The 22419-nt window shown below is 39.5% G+C and overlaps 1 pseudogene; it reads left to right on the top strand.

Moving 5' to 3' along the window:
* Nucleotides 1–21857: 21857 nt before the first annotated feature.
* LOC121484214 lies at nt 21858–22078 on the top strand (annotated as a pseudogene).
* The last annotated feature ends 341 nt before the right edge of the window (nt 22079–22419 follow it).

Raw genomic sequence — 22419 nt, 5'->3', positions numbered from 1 at the left:
TCATTACAAAGAGCAAGAATTCATTTTTTGATGGATGAGTAGTATTCCAGTGTTCCATCACATATATTCCACATCTTTATCCATTCATCTGTAGATGGACATGTGGGCTCTTTCTAGTTTGGCTATTTTAGACACCACTGCTATAAACCCTGGGGTGCTGATATGCTTTCAGATCACTATGTTTTTATCTTTGGGGAAAATACCAGTAGTGCAATTACTGGGTTGAAGGGTAGCTCTATTTTCAACTTTCTGTGGAACCTCCATTCTGTTTTCCAGACTGGATATACCAGCTTGTATCTCTGCCAACAGTGTATGAGGGCTCCCCTTTCTCTACATCCTCGTCACCCTCTGTTGTTTCCTGAGTGTCCTTCCTCATCTCTTATTACAGTCTTTGGTTTAAAGTGTAACTTGTCTAATATAAGGATTGCCACCCCAGGTTTCTTTTGATGTCTGTTAGCATGATAAATGGTTTTCCATCTCCTCACTTTAAATCTGGTAGTGTCTTTGGGTCTCAATGAGTCTCTTCAGACAACACAGCAATGGGTCTTAATTTTTTTATCCATTATGATACTCTGTGTCTTTCAATTGGAACATTTATTTTTTTCTTTTTTTTCAATTGGAACATTTAGTCCATTTACATTCAGATTAACTATTGAGAGTTATTAATTTATTGCCATCATATTACATGTAAAGTCGCTACTTCTGTACATTGTTCCTTTCTGGCTTGTTACTTTTGGGCTATCTCTCACTTACAGAATCTCCTTTTTTATTTGTTTGCAGTGCTGGTTTAGTGATCACAGATTCTTTTAGTTTCTATTTGTCTTGGAATCTTTTCATCTCTCTTTCTACTTTCAATGACAGTCTTGTCGGATAAAGTATTCTTGGCTGCTTATTTTTCTCATTTAGCACCATGAATATATCATTAGCACCATGAATATATCATATATATAGTCCTTTCTGGCCTGCCAAGTCTCTGTGGATAGGTCCTCTGTCAGTCTAATGTCTCTAATCCTGTAGGGTACAGACCTCTTGTCCTGAATTGATTTCAGGATTTTCTTTTTGTCTCTGAGATTTGCAAGTTTCACTATTATGTGTCACAGTATTGACCTATTTCTATTGATTTTGAGGAGGGTTCTCCTTGCCCATGGTCTTAGATGCCTGCTTCCTTCTGTTAAGGAATTTCTAAGCTCTAATTTGCTCCAATATATCTTCTGCCTCTCACTCTTAGCTCTTCTTCTGGGATCTGAAAAATTCTAATATTGTTTTGTTTTAGGATATCATTTTATCTCTTGAAGTCTTCTCTCATAATCCAGAAGTTGTTTATCTCTGTTTTTCTCGGTTTCTTTATTCTCCATCATTTTGTCTTCAATATCACAAATACTCTCTTCTGTTTCACTTATCTTAGTGGAAAGAGCCTCCATTTTTTTTAAGCTTTTATTTATTTATTCATGAGAGATACAGAGAGAGAGGCAAAGACACAGGCAGAGAGGAGCAGGTTCCTCACAGGGAGCCCGACACGGGACTCAATCCCAGGACCAGGATCATGCCCTGAGCCAAAGGCACTGAACTACCGAGGCATCCCTCCATTTTTTATTACATCATAATCATAGCCTTTTCATTTCACTTGATTTGATTTTAGTTCTTTTATTTCTCCACAAAGGGATTCTCTAGTGTCTTCTATACTTTTTTCAGGACCACCTAGTATCCTTATAATCATTATTCTGAACTCTCGTTCCAAAATTTCACTTATGTATTTACTAAGTATGTCCCTGGCAATCAGTACTGTCCCTTGTTCTCTTTTATGAGGCAAGTTTTTCCATCTTGTCATTCTGTCTGGAGACTAGATGAACAAGAGAAAATAATACTAATATGGCAACAATGACTCCAGAGAAATATACACTAAACAAATCAGAAGAGACCCAAAACCAAAAAAGCAAATTTTAAAAAGAATATAATCAAACAAGTGTAGACTGGAGCAGTACACAGGATCTTGTGTGTATTTTGCTCCCTTTGTTAGAAACCTAGATCCCAAAATTGTAATAAAAGAAAAACAGGGGGGTCCCTGGGTGGCTCAGCAGTTTAGTGCTGCCGTCAGCCCAGGGCGTGATCCTGGAGACCTGGGATCGAGTCCCACATGGGGTTCCCTGCATGGAACTTGCTTCTCCCTCTGCCTGTGTCTCTGCCTCTCTCTCTCTCTCTGTGTCTCTCATGAATAAATAAATAAAATCTTAAAAAAAAAAAAAAGAAAAACACATATATGTACCAAAAAAAAAATACATTAAATACAATGAAAGGATTGAATATAAAACAAAATTAAAAGACAAATTAAAAAAAAAAACAAAAAACCAGTGAACAGAACAGAGCAATTCACCATATCCTGAGTGTGTTTTGAACAGTTTATTAGAAGAAACTGCACCTCAAAGTTGTAAAGAAAGATAAACATATACATACAAAAGGAAAAAATGTATATATTGAAAGGATTGAATGCAACTGTAAAAATGAAAATTAAAAGACTAACAAAACAAAGAAAAAACAAGAAAAGAAAAATAGGGGGGAAAATATGATCAGATAGATGAAGAGAATAGAGCCATATACTAGATTCTGGGTTTATGTCTGTTAGAAGAAACTGCACCCCAAAATTGTAAAGAAAGAAAAAAGCTTATGGATAAAAAATAAATAAATACATACATACATACATACATACATACAGTGAAAAGAGAGAATATAACTGTAAAAATGAAAAATTTTAAAGTTGATAAAATAAGAAATTGGTTGAAAAAGAAAAACAATAAATTGAAAAACTAAAGAATAGTGGAGGGGAAAAAAATGCATGAATTTTAGATGCTATATTCCCCTAGCACTGGAGTTTTGCAGTTCTGTTTGGTAAACCTGGTCTGGCACATCTGCTGGATCCTTTGCCATGGAAAGAGGCACCTGCTTTCCTGTACAATCAACCAATCTGTCCTCCACAAGAGCAAGATACTATCACTACCTTCCAAAGCTTTTTTTATACACAAACATCAGAGGAATGACAATTGTAACAAAAACATTCAACGTGTCCATTCATAACACATGGATAAATTTAATTCATAAAGAATCGTCTTCTAGCAATATCTACACTCAGTTTGCCCTGCCTTGGTTTCTGCCTAATCCTCCCATACCACCTCATCAAACACTCAATCTCACACAGGATCTGGGATAAAAACCTCTTCAATTTCCATGACAAAATATTTTCCATGACTATGATCAGCATGTTACACCGCAGAAACATTGAGTGACCTCGAACATTCACCTTGGCACTGTCCCTGTGAGTTTTGCATTCAACCTGGTAAAGAAAACAAAAACCAGTGAGGGTCTATCTTAAATTTCTATAGTGAGTTTTCTTTTTTTTTTTTAATTTTATTTAATTATTTATTTATTCATGAGAGATACAGAGAGAGAGACAGAGACATGGGCAGAGAGAGAAAGAGGCCCCCTGCAGGGAGCCCGATATGGGACTCCATCCCTGGGCCCCAGGATCATGCCCAGAGCTAAAGGCAAACGCTCAACCACTGAGATACCCAGGCATCCCCTACCGTAAGCTTTCTAAGGGAGAGGGGTAAAGAAACAATTGAGCAGAAGCATACAATTGATATGTATCAGCAAGATGAGAGATTTTGTACCCCCTTCCCAGCCTAAGAGGTCCTGGATACAGAGGAAACATGGCTCATTACAATCACAAGGCTGCTAATTGGGAAACAGGAATTTGGGAAGAAGCAGGCTCCATGCCCCGGGAGCCTGATGTGGGATTCGATCCCGGGTCTCCAGGATTGTGCCCTGGGCCAAAGGCAGGCGCCAAACCGCTGCGCCACCCAGGGATCCCAATATTTTATTTTCTGAAGCTTACTTCGCTCTAAAAATACAATACATACTACAGACTACATACAAAGAATGAGATGATTGTTAATGTTCTAGGTGAGATTTCTGGTCAATAATATGCTATTTCCGTGCAAAAGTAGGTATGGTATTCAGTTTGGGAAACACAAAAGATACAGGCAGATTTTCAATTGTGGAGGGGTTGGCACCTCTCATGCTACCATTTCCACAGCTAAAATGTAATTTATCTATTTGATTTTTCTTCTCTATGACAAATATGCTGATTTAGAATAATCTCTGAAAAGTGATATTGACTTACTGCTTTCTCCTGTGAATTCTCTAATGTTATTTAGATTGCTTTCCATTACACAGTTTAGCAATTATTTATGTCCTCAACGTTTTTAAAAAAAAATTTTTTTTATCCTTTATAAAGAGTCTGATTTTAGTACAGAGTTCAGAAAAGAAAAACACAGGTCTTGCATCAATTTTACTTTCCTAGGGTTTCTACCAACTAGACTTTGTCTGATGTTCAGTAAGGGTGCAGTTCTAGGAAAAGACTTTGCCACCATTCTTGACAACTGTAAGGAATTTCCACTGGATGTATTAACTCATGTTGAATAGTTTTGATTATGAATTAAATGCCTTGCCACATTCTTTACACTTAAGAGCTTCTCTCCACTATGCACCCTCTGCTGTTCACACACTTTGCATTTCTGCTTAAATGCTTTCTCACATTTTATTTTAAATTTGCCAGCCTGGTCCTCACTATGTCTTTCCTTAGTCTGTTAAGTTTTAAGTGCTACTTTACGACTTTGCCACATTTTATACATTTTTAAATTTTCTTCCTATTCTAAATGTCAGCTGTTGAAGGAAATTTGAACACAAGTTAAAACTTTTCCATGGTTACTACATTTGTAAGTCCTCTCTCTTGTGAAGATACAAAGCTGCACACTAAGAATTGAGCTCCATAAGACTTTCTGATATTCATTACTTTTATACTGGTTCTCTGGGGACTAAGTTCTCTGAGGTTTACCAGGATTTGACCCTTGGTTAAAGGGCATTTTCCCCCAGATTCATTGCATTAGGAGTCTGTCTCTATTAAAAACACCTTTGTAATTATGGAAGGTAGAGTCTTCATTAAAGATCCTCCTAAGTTCATAACACGTGAAACCTGCTCCAAATTAAATATTATGTGATAACCACTGAACAGTAATGTGCCAATAAATGTGCTCCTGTGTTTATCAAAATTAGAGACTTTTGAACAAGACAGGATTGTATTGGTGGGAGAATAATGAACCATCTGAATGAAAGGGGAGGTCTTAAACCAATCACATTTTGAATTTATGTCATTTTTAAATAATTAACTTTCAGAAATGTTTCAGGGAATAATTAATCCAATCTGATATTTGAAAACGCTTTGAAGGATTACTTTTGGCATGGACTAGGTGACTTTCCAAAATTTCTAAATGTCCTTTTAGAAAATACATGTTTTTTAAAAATGGATTTGGGTACTTGGGGTTAAAAGACTTCATTCTGCCAATATAACGGACTTAGGAGGGGTTTTCCCCCATAGTTATATATCCTTGATCTCTTCTGGCACTAAGTATTTCATTATGGGTAATTGTCCTACTTGGGTTATATCCGTTATAACATCCTTCCTGCTTTCACTAACCCTAGGCCCCCATCACCTTCCCAGTCATTCATTAAATATAAATGAATATATGCCGAAGCGAGCACAATACTCAGGCCTATGATTCCACATCTTTCCATATCACTCTATGCAATGAATCTTCTTTCCCTGTCTTTGCCAACAAGCCTAGGGTGTAATGCAAAGACAAAACTACAAGATGTCAAGTAAGTTATATCACTTACTACATTGACATGCATATATGTTAAAATGCTAAAGTACAAAATTAATACCCATTATAGGGCGGCAACAAAATGGAGAAATAGGAATCACCAGGAATTTGCTCCTCCATGGAGACAAAGATGGACTAAATTACCTTTTACAATGCTCCAGAAGCCAAGAAAAAAAACACAACACCCCCAGCATGTACAAATGAAGAGCCACATGGAAGAGACAAGGGAAGTTTGTGACACTCGCCCACAACAGGTCCTCAACTTCCCTAAAACTTCGCGTCAACAGCATACGTAAACTCTTACCTCTCCTCAGGAAAGAAACAAATTAGTGACCTGTATATTCAGTGACCTGGCTTCTTTTCACCTGCCTGACATGGAAAACAGAAGAAATGACAGCACCCTCTGGATGCATTGTGGTGTCTGCTCAGAGTGAGCATTTGCTCAAACAAGGAAGAGACTGAAAAAGAGAGAGGAAGGTATCAAAGCATTCTAAAGAAGTAACTCTATTTTCTTAAACTGGGAAATTACAAACTCAGACATGACTAATGCTCAGAAATGTGTGACAGGCCCCAGAATTGCTATTATTTGTGTACTCCTAAAGAAACCAAGTCTATAACCCTGGGCAAACAGGCTATTTTCTTTTAATTCCCAAATACCTCCTTCCTAAAGATCACAAGGCATACAAAGAAATAGAAAAATGTCCAATCAGAGGAAGAAAATCAGAGGAAGAAAATAAATCCCCAAACCTGGCCCTACGTTAATAAAGAACTATTCATTGCAAAAAAAATGTATTAACTGCCTGACACAGTATTCCAATAACCATCATAAAGCTGCTCATAGAGGCAGAAGAGAAAATAGTAAATAACTCAATGTTATCATCAGGAAAACTATGCATGACCAAAATATAAATCCAAAGAGGCAGAAAAAAAGAGAGAGAGAGAGACAGTATAACATCAATGAACCAGAAATAAGGAGCTGAAGAAGAGTACAATAACTGAGCTTAAAAATTCACTGAGTAGTCAGCAACAGATTTGATGAAGCAGAAGGAATAATCATACATCTTAAAGACACCTTTTCTAAATTCTCCACTGAGGTGAGCAAAGAAATATGTGGAACAAGACAGAGGCTAAGGGACTTGTGGGACACCAGCAAGTGGTCCAATATACACATAAGGGAACCTCATGAGAGGAGAGCCACATAGATGGAAAAAAAGAGACACATTCAAAGTCGATAAATCCTAAGTAGGATAAATAGCAGGATATGAATATAGTCACACAGTGTAATTAACCTATCAAAAATCACATGTGAAAAGAAATTTTGAAACAGCATAAAAAAGCAACTCACCCTGTACAAGAGAGCTCCTATAAGACTACTACTGGGGGGATCCCTGAGTGGCTCAGCTGTTGAGCGTCTGCCTTTGACCCAGGGTGTGATCTTGGAGTACAGGTATCGAGTCCCACATCAGGGTCCTTGCATGGAGCCTGCTTCTCTCTCTGCCTGTGTCTCTGCCTCTCTCTGTGTGTCTCTCATGAATAAAATTAAAAAAAAAAAAAAAGACTACTAGTGGGATCCTCAGCAGACCTGTTAAGAAGATGCATGGGATAATATATTCAAGTACTGAAAGATCAAAATATAGCCACCAGGAATACTTTCCCTGGCAAAATTGTCTTCCATAGATATAGAAATGAAGATTTTCCAAAATAAAACCCAAGTTTACCCATAAACCTGTCCTACAAGAAATGTTAAAGGAATTCTTTCTAGATGAAATAAAAAGATTCTAAGCAGTAATTGATACCACATGACAACATAAATCTCTCTGCTAAACATAAATATTTACCTAATTATACCGTTGCAATTAGGCAGCACATGTCACTTTTATTTCTGGTACAGATTCTTTTAAATAAAAGTATGTCATTAATCTAGGTAATAAAAATTACACAACATAAAATAGAATTTGTAATATAGGTAACAAAGTGCGTGCAAGTGTGAAAATAATAGGTAGAAGAGTTTTTTTTTTTAAAATTTTTTTTATTTATTTATGATAGTCACAGAGAGAGAGAGAGGCAGAGACACAGGCAGAGGGAGAAGCAGGCTCCATGCACCGGGAGCCCGACGTGGGATTCGATCCCGGGTCTCCAGGATCGCGCCCTGGGCCAAAGGCAGGCGCCAAACTGCTGCGCCACCCAGGGATCCCCGGTAGAAGAGTTTTGTATGCAATTGATGATTTTTTCATGGTTTGTTTCACTTCTAATGTGTTTTAAGTAATCTCTAAGGTCTCTACAATGAAAATACATACAGAAGACAAAAGTTAATGAGAATAGCACCAAGGCATACCATGGGTATAACACCACAATTAAGGATAAAATGTAATAGCAAAACGTTATACAGAGGTATAAAATGTTTCAAAATTACCTTGATATCAAAGAAGTGTTTCTCTCATGCAAAGAGAGTAAAATTCACCAATAACTAGATAACATCGTTATGACAACTGTTAGACATAATACAACATTCACTGACCACTAACCAAGAAGAGAAATAAACAGAAGTCACAGACTATGTATGTGTGATATACAAATCCAAGACAAACATACACATAATTTCATTGGCAAAAGGCTTAAGCTTATTCTTATTTGAGTGACACTCGCACTGTCTTTAAATGTACTGATGTGAAAATTCTCATCCTATAACATAATACACGAGTAAACCTGAAACCACAATTCGCTAATGTGGTAGACTGTTCCAGAAAAAAGGAAGCACATTATTATGGAATTACCAAACCAGACTAAGACAATTTGATATACTGGGCAGCCCGGATGGCTCAGTGGTTGGGCGTCTGCCTTTAGCCCAGGGTATGATCACGACGGGCTCCCTGCATGGAGCCTGCTTCTCCCTCTGCCTGTGTCTCTGCCTCTTTCTGTGTCTCTCATGAATAAATAAATAAATAATCTTTTAAAAAATAAAAATAAAATAATAAAATAAAAATAAAAATTTGATATACTATAAAAAAGGAAAACTTCTATATAGCCATAATTTTATTTTATTTTATTTTAAAGATTTTATTTTAAAAGATTTTATTTAAAGATTTTATTTCCCTGCATGGAGCCTGCTTCTCCCTCTGCCTGTGTCTCTGCGTGTCTCTCTCTCTCTCTCTCTCTCTCTCTCTCTCATAAATAAATAAAATCCTTAAGAAAAAAGAACAGTAGCTTTATTGCTTTGCCAGCAGACGAGGCTGCAGCAGGTCAGGGTCTTCCAAACTGCAAGTCCACCTAGAGGAAGGGGCTGGGTTTTTTGTGGGGGAAGTTTGTGTGTGTGCTGCCAGCCCTGTTCGTCATGTTTGCTCTCCCAGGTTAAAATTTTCTCTTAAGATATCTGATTTACAGAAATGTGATATAGTATTCATTTGTAAACAAATTAAAGCATTAAGTTTTCTCTCTACTTGAACACTCTGAAACTCAAAATGTCTCTAGTAAGTACTCTTCCATGGCAATCATAGTCATTTGCATCAATGCAATAAGAATCTGTTTTTGTAAAAGGACACCATCGGAAAAAAAAAAAAAAAGGACACCATTGGAATCATTGGTTATTTTATGAAGGCTTTCACTGGAATGTCATATTTCAGAGACATACACAGACTCAGATATGACCAAACTGCTCTAAGGAACCAAGGTTGACTTTATGAAACATGGAGCCACAAAGCCACTTGGAAATATTGGCCTGATACCTTGCGTAATTACAAAGTTCCCAGCAGCCTCACCAGGTGAGTAAAGAATGTCACTTCCTGGCAGGTGCAGGAAACTCAGGATACTTTGGGGACCTCATGAAGAGGAATCTACCCAAATCTACAGATATTGCAGGCATATCTGATGACAAATACTTGGCTTTTCTTGGCTTCTGGCCTGGAGAGGCTACTAAAAGTCCAACCTAGAGATTCCTTATAAAAAGTTCCAGCAAAGCAGGTTCTAAAAGATCTATATGATCAATCATTATTCTTGCTGAGCTTAAGTAAATAATTAGGCCAAGTTTATTAAAACTGGACATGTTTTACAGACAGGCCAGCCCTTATTTGGCTACCTCTGATTAAAAATGAGGGTTATTGGGGCACCTCAGTGGCTCGGCTGGTTAAGTTTCTGCCTTTGGCTCAGGTCATGATCCCAAGGCCCTGGGATCAAGCCCTGCATCGGGCTCTCTGCTCAGTGGGGAGTCTGCTTCTATCTCTCCCTCTGCTGCTCCCCCTCCTGGTGCTCTCTCTCTGTCAAATAAATAAATAATACCTTAAAAAAAAGAATTTGACTTAAACAAATGAGGGTTATTATAGAGAGAAACTATGTCTTCAATAACACGCCTTCACAGATGTAAAATTCTAGTTGTGATTGTCTTTAAGTGTTTACCTAACCTAGAACAACTTGACGTAAACCTCAGAGAAATTGCCACAATAGCTCATGTATAGACAATCATCTTATTTCTTATTCTGTCGGGATAACAGGACCCCAGAGGCATATGATTATTTAAACAGCTAAAAAAAAAAAAAAGAATAGGATTGCTTCCCCCAAAATTGTGTAACCCAGCTAGCACTCTAACCAATTCTCTATGGCTAGGATGACAATCAGTTTCCTAAAAGCCAGAACATACCTTACTCTAGAGTTAACTATGGACTTAACAGAGATAATGGATGACCCTACTTTCTTTATGATTGAATTAGATGATACACTTAGGGATACCCAAAACTGTATGACTGTCTTCTAATATGACCCAATGGCTATGCCACTCTAATTCATGGCCAGGCTTTGATAGGTTATGGCTGGATAGGCCACTATAGTCTAGGCTGTGCCTGGATGCACAGATGCATTATTACCATTATCACCCCAGCCAACCTTCCAAATTTAAAACAACAGTGAACACATTTTGTTTCATTGTTATGATTACCTAGTATCCATCTTTGTTCCCTCTTTGAGACCAGAGGATGTTTGGAACATAGAACTCTTTTTTTTTTTTTTTTAAGATTTTGTTTATTTATTCATGAGAGACACAGAGGCAGAGACACAGGCAGAGGAAGAAGCAAGCTCCCTACAAGGAGCCCGACGTGGGACTCAATCCCGGATCCCGGGATCACACCCTGAGCTGAAGGCAGACTCTCAACCACTGAGCCACTCAGGCATCCCGGAACATAGAACTCTTAATAAGTACATGGTCAAAGCCCTAAATGACACTCAATGTAGCATTTCTTTATTAAATACTAAAGTAACACAAATGTGTGAAGCAGTTTTACAAAATAGATTTTTTTTAATTTTTATTTATTTATTTATGATAGTCACAGAGAGAGAGAGAGAGAGAGAGAGGCAAAGACACAGGCAGAGGGAGAAGCAGGCTCCATGCAGGGAGCCTGATGTGGGACTTGATCCCGGGTCTCCAGGATCATGCTCTGGGCTGCAGGCGGCGCTAAACCGCCGCGCCACCCAGGGATCCCCAAAATAGATGTTTTAACTGTTGCACAAGGTAGAACTTACACTATCATAAAAAACGGAATGCTGTGTGTATACATTCCAGATTACCACAAAAATATATCTGGGCTACTATCTGACATGAATACTCAAATTGGTGCTTTAAATAATACCTTTCCTTTAGTGGTTGCTTTAAACTCCTGGACTGGAGGAAAATTATTAAAGTCAAAAGTCTTCACTTTCTCAATCTAATATTAACCTTGTTTTGTGATTTCTCGTGTCTCACTGCCTACTGCAAAGACTCCTTCACTGCCATAACTTCCAAATGACAGATGATCCTATCTTCCCAAGGAGGTTCATGTGTTGTCCTCATTGGATTCAGCTGCCTTCTCCTTTTTATAACTCCCCAATATATACCCCAAGTGATCCACAGGTAGGGACATTTCTATGCCCCTACTCAGCAGGAAGAAGTTACAGAAGATGAGACCTTCCACTTTCAACAACCTCAAAGATTTAAGGGTCAAAACTGTTCAGGGGGGAAATGATGGGGGACACAGGACTAGCTGAGGACAAAACACAAGCCCAAAGCAACACATTGACAAGTTCTTGAAACAGGCAGAGGGATATTCCTCTATGGACTCAACTGCCTCAATGTTCATACTTTGCTAAGGGCAAAAGACAATCTTAGGTTGACCCCTAGGAGCCTGTAAGTCTACTTTAATGTATAAAAATTCCTTTAGAAATTTCCTTTATCTCTAGACCCCCAAGGGACATGCTGGCAATCATCACCCAAACACGTGGCCCGCCGATATACATATGAAGGGTCTCATGACTCAGGTTTTACTGGACAGTAATAATTGACCTTTTCCCAATAATAGCTAGCCCCACGAAGGTCCTGGAAACTTTGCTTCCAAAATTCCTTAGAGAGTATGCTATCCTCAAACCCCTCCCACCTCCCAGGCATATAATCAGCCACTTCTCACAGGCCCAGCGCAGCAGTTTTTCTTCCCAAGGGTCCTGTCCCTGGGCTTTAATAAAACCACTATTTTGCACCAAAGGGCCTCTCAAGAATTCTTTATTGGTCATCGGCTCCAGACCTATATTCCAAAACTTCTTCATTATGACTAAAGGTTTAATTAGATGGTAATAACTGACATTTTCCCAACAATAGCTAGCCCCCTCTAGGTCCTGGAAACCTTGCTTCCAAAATTCCTTAGAGACTACGCTATCTCTAAACCCCTCCCAACTTGAAAGTATATAATCAGCCACTCCTCACAAGCTCGGGGCAGCAGGTCTTCCTTCCCACAGGTCCTGGGCTTTAATAAAACCACCATTTTGCACCAAAGATGTCTCAAGAGTTCTTTCTTGGTCGTCGGCTCTGGACCTCACTTCATCAATTATGATATAAAAAGTTATCCTATGGTATCAGCTATCTTCCTCATAGAAGTCCCCATCAAATTGATTGTTCATATATATATGAGCCTCACAAAAGAAGGAAATAATTCCATTTCGGCCACAGAATAAACCTAGAGGACATTTTTTAAAGTTCTGTAGAAGCCATGCCTGCGCCCCTCTGGCCAATTTAGTAGTCTGTAAATTTCAGCACGCACCTTTAGCCTGGGAGAGGGATGAAGTAAACTTTTCCTTGCGTATGTGTACATCATTCACCGTTTCCTAGAAAGACAGAGACTCCAACCTTCATGCACAAGGTCCCCGGGGGCACCCATACACAACCTCCAAGCACTCCATAGCATCTGTAGGTGGCACCAGTGGGTCTACAGGCATCAGTAAGTGTTACAGACCACCCTGCTTCCCTTCTGATTAGCTGCCCTCAAGTTTCTTTAAAATTCTGAGGACCACCAAAATCCTTGGAGTTGGTTCTTGGACAGGAGTCCGTCTTCTACCCAAGTGGTTGGCCTCCTAAATAAAGCTGAAATTCCTTTCTAACCAAAACCCATGCCTTGTGTGGCTTCATGAAGGAATGCGAGCTGGCTTGGGGTTTGGGGGAAAATTGTGGGATCCTTTAACACAATGGGAAGACCATTCTTGTGATGCTTTATGGGGTAATGTAAAGTTAATTGAGGGAGCAGAGGAACAGGACTTGGGCTCAGAAAGAGTGACTTTTATTTTTTATTTTTATTCTTTTTAAGATTTTATTGGAGAGAGAAACAGCAAGAGTTGGCGGGGGGGCACCTGGGTGGTTCAGGGATTAAGCATCTGACTTCGGATCAGGGCATGATCCTGGGGTCCTGGAATTGAGTCCCACATCAGGCTCCTCACCGGGAGCCTGCTGTTCCCTCTGCCTATGTCTCTTTCTGTGTCTCTCATGAACAAATAAATAAAATTTAAATAAAAAAGAGTCGGGCGGGGTTGGGGGGGCAGAGGGAAAGGGACAAACAGAGTCTCGCTGAGTAAGGGACCCCACTACAGGGCTCTATCCCAGGAACCTGAGATCATGACCCAAGCCAAAGTGAGATATGTAAACAACTAAGCCACCCAGGTGTCCCAAGAACAACTCTTTTAATGTTTGAAGTTAATGATTATATGCTTAGTACTGGAGGGTGAGGTATGCTTCTGTAGGGGGTATTAAGTCCTATATATTTCCACAAATTTCTCTTTTTTAAAAGATTTTATTTATTTATTCATGAGAGACAGAGAGAGAGAGAGAGAGAGGCAGAGACACAGGCAGAGGGAGAAGCAGGCTCCATGCAGAGAGCCCGACGTGGAATTCGATCCCAGGACTCCAGAATCACGCCCTGGGCCGAAGGCAGGCCTTTAAAAACCACTGAGCCACCCAGGAATCCCCGGATTTCTCTTTTTTTTAAATTAAAGGTTAGTTTATTTGGAAGAGAGAGAGAGAAAGAGAATGGGATTGGTGGGAGGGGCAGAGAGAGAGACAGTCTCAAGCAGATTCTGCACTGCGCTGGCAGCCCAATTCCATGGGGCTCCATCCCAGGACCAGAGATCAAAACCTAAGCCAAAAGCAAGAGTCTGCAGGTCAGCAGACAGTGCCACACAGGCATCACTCCTCAAATTTATACACCTGAAAATACTTTGAAAAATTTCTATGGTGCTTTTCATTTAGTTCAATATTAACTTTTGGTGAGAAGTAAAGGAAGTAATGAGATCCTTTGAGGATAGAGAAGCCAGCACTTATTGGATCCTCATCAAAACTATGCAGGCAGGGATACCTGCCTTCAGCTCAGGTCATGATCTCGGGAACCTAGGATCAAAACCCAAGGCAGGGACCCTGATCTATGGGAAGGCTGCTTCTCCATTTCCCTCTTCCTGTAGCTCCCCCTACTTGTGCTCTATCTCTAATAAATAAATAAATAAATAAATAAATAAGAACTTTAAAAATCATAAACAATAAAAAGCAACTATGCAGGTGAAAGGACAGCCATCTGAGCTAAAAAGTGAATATTTTTCTGTTTCTCTCATCATCTCACCAATGACCTATTTTCTGTCTTTAAACTTTTTTTTGTAGTTTCAAATTTTAATTCACTATTAGTTAACACATAGTGTAATAGTTCCAGCACTAGAATTTAGTGATTCATCACTTATATACAACACCCAGTGCTCATCACTCATGCCCTTCTTACACCTTCGCTCATTTCATCCACTCCTTAAACAATATCCTCCATAGCCCTGAGTTCCCTCTTTTATTCCTCCTACATTCAATTGTCTCATAGCTTAAATTCCATGTATGAATGAACTCATAAGGCATTTGTCTTCTCTAACTTATGTCACTTAGCATAATATGTGAGCTCAATCCAAGTCATTGCAAATGGCAAGATTTCATTATTTTTTGCAGCTGAGTAATATTCCATTGTATATAAAAATCCTTCAATCTTTAAGGCAGTTGATGGATGAAGGGCTCATCTTCTATAACTTCTTCCCGGTGACAGAGGTTGTAGCTGTTTTGCTACCTATACACCAAAATAGGTCACTATCTGTTCCTACAAGGAACTATTACTTCAACTATGTGGCATGAAAATAAAACATTAAAAAGGGGGTTGCCAAGGTGGCTCAGTAAGGCTACCAATGGGAACCAGTGTGTCTGATCTAGCTCCCCACGCATAGTCCATTATGCTCATGTTACAAAATGAGCTCATGTTGGTGTTATGACTCTACTAAAATGAAGGTGATTTTCTTTCTTTCTTTCTTTCTTTCTTTCTTTCTTTCTTTCTTCTTTCTTTCTTTCTTTCTTCTTTCTTTCTTTCTTTCTTTCTTTCTTTTTGATGATTTTCTTTTGTGCTACGACATAGCCACAATTCATTTTAGGGCAGGAGGAACACAGATGGCAGGTCTGTGGCACAGATGCATCTGCCTCTTAGAAATTTAAGATTCTTCACACAGTGGCCGATTTTTTTTTTTTACGTTGTTTTTATTTTTTATTATTTTTAAAGATTTTATTTATTTATTCATGATAGACTTAGAGAGAGAGAGAGAGAGAGAGAGGCAGAGACACAGGCTGAGGGAGAAGCAGGCTCCATGCTGGGAGCCCAATGCAGGACTCGATCCCAGATCCCAGGACCACGCCCTGGACCAAAGGCAGGTGCTAAACCGCTGAGCCACCCAGGGATCCCCACTGTGGCCGATTTAAATGCTTGATGCATTCTGTACATGAGATTCTGAATGAATCCAAACACAAAAGACATCAATTTCGATCAGTAGAGAGTGGCAGTCAACTTCAGCACCCGATAGCCATCCCACAGGGATTCCCACTTAAAATACAAATAATTTAGCTGCTCCACCAGGGGAAGCATAGAAGAATCAGCCAATGAGACTGCAGCCAATGAGTACTCTGAATACAGCCAGGCTAACTCCAGAAAAAAATGAGACACAAAATATTGTAGGCCATTTCCATGGTGACACCTGAAAGAGCAAGATCCCTCTAATTAGCACACTCATTCACAGCTAAAACCTTTTAGGTAGTGCGGAATAGTTCAACCACTAGGATGGAAATAAACAATCACAATGTCAAAAAGGAATAGAACATCAACCTCCAACGATCTGGTAGGAAACATGTTTAACACACATGGATTATATATTCCCAAGTGTCTAAATGAACCAAAAATCACACTAATGATGATCTCTTAATTCTCAAGTGGCCTAAATGAGAACCCTTCAATATACCGAATTTTTGTGTTTAGGTACCCACCTCAAGATGGCCAACTATTAAACAAAAGAACCAAGGGGGATAAATATTTTACTGCTATTGAGAACCTTGTAAAGAAACAGTGACAAGGTAGTAACCAGGCAGGAAAACATATAAGGAATCTTCTGGAATAGTGACAAAAAATGAACTAAAAAAGTATCAACTCCTGTAGAAGTACTTCCTACGGCCCCACCTTCTTTTTATACTTTAAATAGGATGCAGAAGATGAGGCATTAAAACCAAATCTGCTGTGAGAGAATAAGAGTTCTTGTCCCCTTAAATATCCTCCTAGCTGGAATAAAAATTAAACGGACATGAGCAGAGTAACAGGAGAAAATAAAGTTAAATAGATGAATGTAGGGATCCTTGGGTGGTACAGCGGTTTGGCGCCTACCTTTGGCCCAGGGCGCGATCCTGGAGACCCGGGATCAAATCCCACGTCGGGCTCCCGGTGCATGGAGACTGCTTCTCCCTCTGCCTGCGTCTCTGCCTCTCTCTGTCTCTCTGTGCGTGACTATCATAAATTTAAAAAAAAATAAAAAAAAAATAGATGAATGTATAGGGAATGTACATAGGCATCGAAATTCCAAAGAATGTGAGGCAAGATGAGGTACAAATGGCATCATGAACTAAGGCAAAAGGGGTCAGGAGTGTGGAGCTTCAAAGAAGAGGAAAACACTTTACAGAGTGATAAGAAGAAAATATATTTGGGAATTAGATATGTGTCCTACATTACAGGTGGGTCAATGGGATAAACTATGTCTCTGTGAATAACCCTTATCTGGGAAAGACCCTCAATTTAGATCTACTGTGTGGTTAAGGGAGCAGGAAAGGTTTTCTTGAGCCTGCAGGTTCTCAAGTATCTTCAACTCAAATTATCCACAGACCCAATAGGTATATTTAGTGGTTGGTGGATGGAGAGGCTGTCCTGAAGAATTCAGTTCTCCCATCTGTAACTTCCTTAGGAGTTTCACATGTTAAAAGTTGACCTGAAAAAAAAAAAGTTGACCTGGTAGATTGTTTGACATCACTGATCAGCATTGAAGTCTAACAATAGGTCAGTATAGTCAAAGTCACTTCAGGAGGCAATGACCCAGGTATATTTTCAAAGTTAGCCCTGTGGCTCAAGGAATATAATTAAATGAGGCATTTAGGCATTTATAAGAAAACAAAAGAAGAAATATGTTAATGATTAGAACAAATGCTAAGCCAGTTTCTGACCTCTAAGACTAGCCAGTTGAACAGACATCTAGATATCAGACTTGAAGTATCTTCAGATAGAGTGAGGACAGATAGCAACCACCTGATATATCTTCCTGTTATAGTTGAAATGCATCTGTTCATGTGTTCAGGGGTACATCGAGTGATTAAGGTGGTCTATACATGAGCTATTAGGAAGATTTTGTGGGACGGCTGGGTGGCTCAGCAATTTGGCGCCTTCCTTTGGCCCAGGTCGTGATTCTGGAATCCCAGGATCGAGTCCTACATTGGGCTCCCCGCATGGAGCCTGCTTCTCCCTCTGCCTGGGTCTCTGCCTCTCTGTGTCTCATGAATAATTTTTTTTTTTTAAGGAAGATTTTGTTACATAAGGTCATTTATATTAAGTCTACAGATCTCATGAATAAAGGGAGATTTATTTTCAATGATTCCAAGGCAGAAATGTGGGAGAAAAATCAAAATATTAATTTGGGGATTTGGAGCCAGTTATGGGTGACACCAGGAGAAATCAGGATCTCACCTAGTTTGTAATGAATAGTACTGAAATATTTCTCTACAAAGATGTATTATTGAAACAAACTGTTCTCTATAATCACCCTCGCTGTTACCAATCATAGCCAAAATAACACTGTATTCATCGTAAAATAAAGGTAGTTCAAGAAAGAACACTGGGAAATGCCTGCGTGGCTCAGCAGTTGAGCGTCTGCCTTTGGCTCACGTCATGATCCCAGGGTTCTGGGATGGAGTCCCACATCAGGCTTCCCGGGGAAGCCTGCTTCTCCCTCTGTCTATGTCTCTGACTCTCTCCATCTCTCATGAATAAAGAAATAAAATCTTAAAAAAAAAAAAAAAAGAACACTAGGCCTGAATTTTTGCATAAATAACTGCATCAAGAATAGAGGTTTGACTTAGAGATTTTTAAAAAATAACTTTGGTGAACTATTCACAATGATTCTCCAGATTGAACTTTTAATAGCCTCTCCAGGCCACAGGTCATGCAAAATCCTTGCCATCAGATTTCCTGCAGTACATACATGTATGGATAAATTCCACTCTTCTTGAGGTCCCCAAATATCCTAGGTCCTGGCACCTGTTAGGACATGATTTTCTTTACTGACCTGGTGAGGCTGCTGGGAACTCTCAAAGCAACGTATCAGGCTGATATTTCCCAGAGGGCTTCATTGGTTCACAAAGTCAATCATAGTCCCTTAGAGCTGTTTTGTCATGTCTGAGTCTATGCAGCTCTTTCTCAGCTATGACACTCCAGTCAAGTTTTGGTTATATAACCAGGGTTTGTAATTGTGTCTTGTCATAATAGAACAGATTGTTATAGAAATTATGCAAATACATATATTTGCATAAAAACATAGGAATATTCACTGAGAGTTTCTGATTTTGGGAGGAATCAAGAAGGAGGAAAAATAAATGTTTCCATTTGTTCTAAAGATGTATTTTATGCAACTGCTGCAAGTTAGTCAATCTAAAACAAAAAGGGTTTTTACTCAGTAAAAAAACAAAAAAAATTTTTTTTTACATTCCAAGCTTTTGTTTAGATTTCAGTTAGTTAATTTACAAGGTAATATTTATTTCAGGAGTACAACAATGATTTTACATGCTGTACACCACCCAGTGCTCATCACAAGTGCATGCCTTAATTCCCATTACTTTTTTTTTTTTTTTTTTAAAGATTTATTTTTATTTATTTATGATAGTCACAGAGAGAGAGGCAGACACACAGGCAGAGGGAGAAGCAGGCTCCATGCACCGGGAACCCGACGTGGGATTCGATCCCAGGTCTCCAGGATCGCGCCCCGGGCCAAAGGCAGGCGCCAAACCGCTGCACCACCCAGGGATCCCTAATTCCCATTACTTATTCAACCCATCCACGTACCCACCTCCACTCTGACAACCATCAGTTTGTTCTTATAATTGAGATTTATTTATTTATTTATTTATTTATTTATTTATTTATTTATTTATGATAGACACAGAGAGAGAGAGGCAGAGACACAGGCAGAGGGAGAAGCAGGCTCCGTGCCGGGAGCCCAATGTGGGACTCGATCCAGGGACTCCAGGATCACGCTCTGGGCCAAAGGCAGGCGCCAAACCGCTGAGCCACCCAGGGATCCCCCCTTGAGTTTGATTCTTAGTTTGTCCCTCCCTTTCTTGTTTTCTTTCCTGTTGCCTACTTATTTTGATTTTAAATTATCATAGGAGAGAAATCATACGGTATTTGACATTCCCTGATTTATTTCACTTACCAGAAAACTCTCTTGCTCCATCCATGTTGCTGCAAATGGCAAAATTTCATTCCTTTTTAGGCTGATTAATATTTGATCATATATATATGTGTGTGTGTATATATATATATATATATATATATATATATATACTCTTCTTTATTATTCAGTAGTCAATGACACTTGGGTTGGTCTGCATGAGACAGAAATGCTAACTGCCCCTCACTGTTGAACTGCTCCTCCGACAAATGAGCCATGAACAGAGCCACAGCATTGGACTATACTCATCTTGGCTCTACAAAAGGGAGGAAGGTCCCACACAGCAGTTCAGCAGCTTCCCTAAAAGGCCATTCATCTACAGTGAATCTGACATCTGTTGGGTTGTATCCCTGGGACGCTAGGGCTTGGTACTATATCCCTGGGATACTAAAAGAACCATAGCACATACCTTGCTAATCTTGCCTAATCCACTGTCAGGAGTTTTCTTCATTTTCAAATATCATGTAAATATAAAGCATCATTCAATACCCCTCCTCCCTCCAGTGCCCCTGATCTAGGCCTGGGCAAACACAGTCATCATTGTCATCCAACAGCATCTGGTCCTCAGCAACACACAGGAATTCAGTTAAATCATGAAGAATTCACTACTCCTCAGAAACCCACCTCTGATTAATCAGAGGAAACCACCAAGAGCTGCCTTTGTAGTGGCTAAAGGGAGACACCTCCAGTTCCCTCCCCATGTGGGAAAGAATTTTTCACATCTTCTTTTAATAAGTCTTAATTTTCTAAGGATGGTGCCTTCATTGAGTTTTACTTAGATTCACCTCCTACATCCCAGTGCTAAATGTCTGAATTAATACCCATTCACCCTCCATCTCTCTAATATCAATTTAGTGAGGACATTCTTGCCACAATACAGTCAAAAAAAGAATGTCGGCAATGCCTATATACCTGGAAACAAAAACAAGTTAACATAAAACTACAGATCTGGAGATAACTAGGAAATATAACAAATAGAAACTATTTTTCTAAATCCACAGTCATTTGTGCAAACAAGGACAGTCTTCCTGTTCCACATCCTAATACTTTTTTTTTTTAATTTTTTATTTATTTATGATAGTCACAGAGACAGAGAGAGAGGCAGAGACACAGGCAGAGGGAGAAGCAGGCTCCATGCACCGGGAGCCCGATGTGGGATTCCATCCCGGGTCTCCAGGATCGCGCCCTGAGCCAAAGGCAGGCGCCAAACCGCTGCGCCACCCAGGGATCCCCCACATCCTAATTCTTAACCTTACACATTTTCTAGGTCTTACCTGGGCTACCCTATCACTCCTATTGGGATAAGTTTCTCTTACTTATGGAGTATCTAAGACATCTGGACTGTCATTATGCACAGGTGTCCTTCATAGGCACAGAAAGACAACACCCTGGGCAGCCGGGTGGCTCAGCGGTTTAGCGCTGCCTTCAGCCCAGGGCCTGATCCTGAAGACCTGGGACTGAGTCCCACACATCAGGCTCCCTTCATGGAGCCTGCTTCTCCCTCTGCCTGTGTCTCAGCCTCTCTCTCTCTCTCTCTCTCTCTCTCTCTCTCTCTGATGAATAAATTTTAAAAATCTTAAAAAAAAAAAAAAAAAGAACCCCAGGACTAAGTCTAGATTTACCATTCAAAATAAACAGGTTAAAGGAAGTTCTGTGGGAGTCTTTAAAGAGACAGGGGAGGGGCATCTGTGTGGCTCAGTCAGTTGGGCGTTGGCCTTGGGCTCAGGTCCTGGTTCTGGGGTCCTGGGATCGAGTCCCGCATCAGACTCCCTGCCCAATGGAGAGTCTGCTTCTCCCTCTCCCTCTACCTCTCCCCTTGCTCATGCTTCCTCTCAAATAAAGAAATAAAATCTTAAAAAAAAAAAAACAGAAAATAATAAGAGACGGGGAGGGGAAAGCATCGGGAAAAAGGAGAGGTGATCATTCACTAGGGTGAACTGGAGATGTTATGTCACAAGTTACATTATCCACTGAGCCTACTGTGGGAGCCTGAGGGTCATTATGAATTCCATTTGGAGGCATATGTGAGCTTGAAAAATAGATTTCATGAGCAAAGCTCACCCTCCTGAGTTGAAAAAATTTATAGACAAGAAATTATCACTGAAATTAAATGGTGGCAGATATGCAAAGGAATATTGTGGGGGTTTGATATTTTTATGAATTTTGTGATAGTCGTGGAGGCAGCAAGCAGTGGGCAACAGAACAATATTGGAATAGTGGTAATAGGAGGAAAGAGTATCACGTTAGAATTCTTGGAACAAGTATAAACAATGGGTGTGTTCATCAGAAGAAACCAACTGCTTCCACATGTCTCCTCTCCATCGTACCTTTTCAACCACAATATAAAAATCAGGTTGTGTGCACTCCTATATCGAACTTTTTGTTAAATAAACTCATAATACTAAAATATGCTTTCTCAAACATTCTGAATGTGGAAAATTCAGTATTAGCTCTTATTTTAGTATTGTGTAACATAAACTGTTTCTGGTTGAGACTGATTTGGTCCAAAGCTTTTATCCATTAATATAGAAGAATCTGATTAAATGTGAAGCAGGGAAAGCATGTCTTCAATCCTTCTTTTAATGGAAAGATAAAGAATTGCAAATCT

The sequence above is a fragment of the Vulpes lagopus genome, chromosome 2, assembly GCF_018345385.1.
Source record: "Vulpes lagopus strain Blue_001 chromosome 2, ASM1834538v1, whole genome shotgun sequence".
Classification (NCBI taxonomy): Eukaryota; Metazoa; Chordata; class Mammalia; order Carnivora; family Canidae; genus Vulpes; species Vulpes lagopus.
This window is presented reverse-complemented; position numbering and strand designations above follow the sequence as displayed.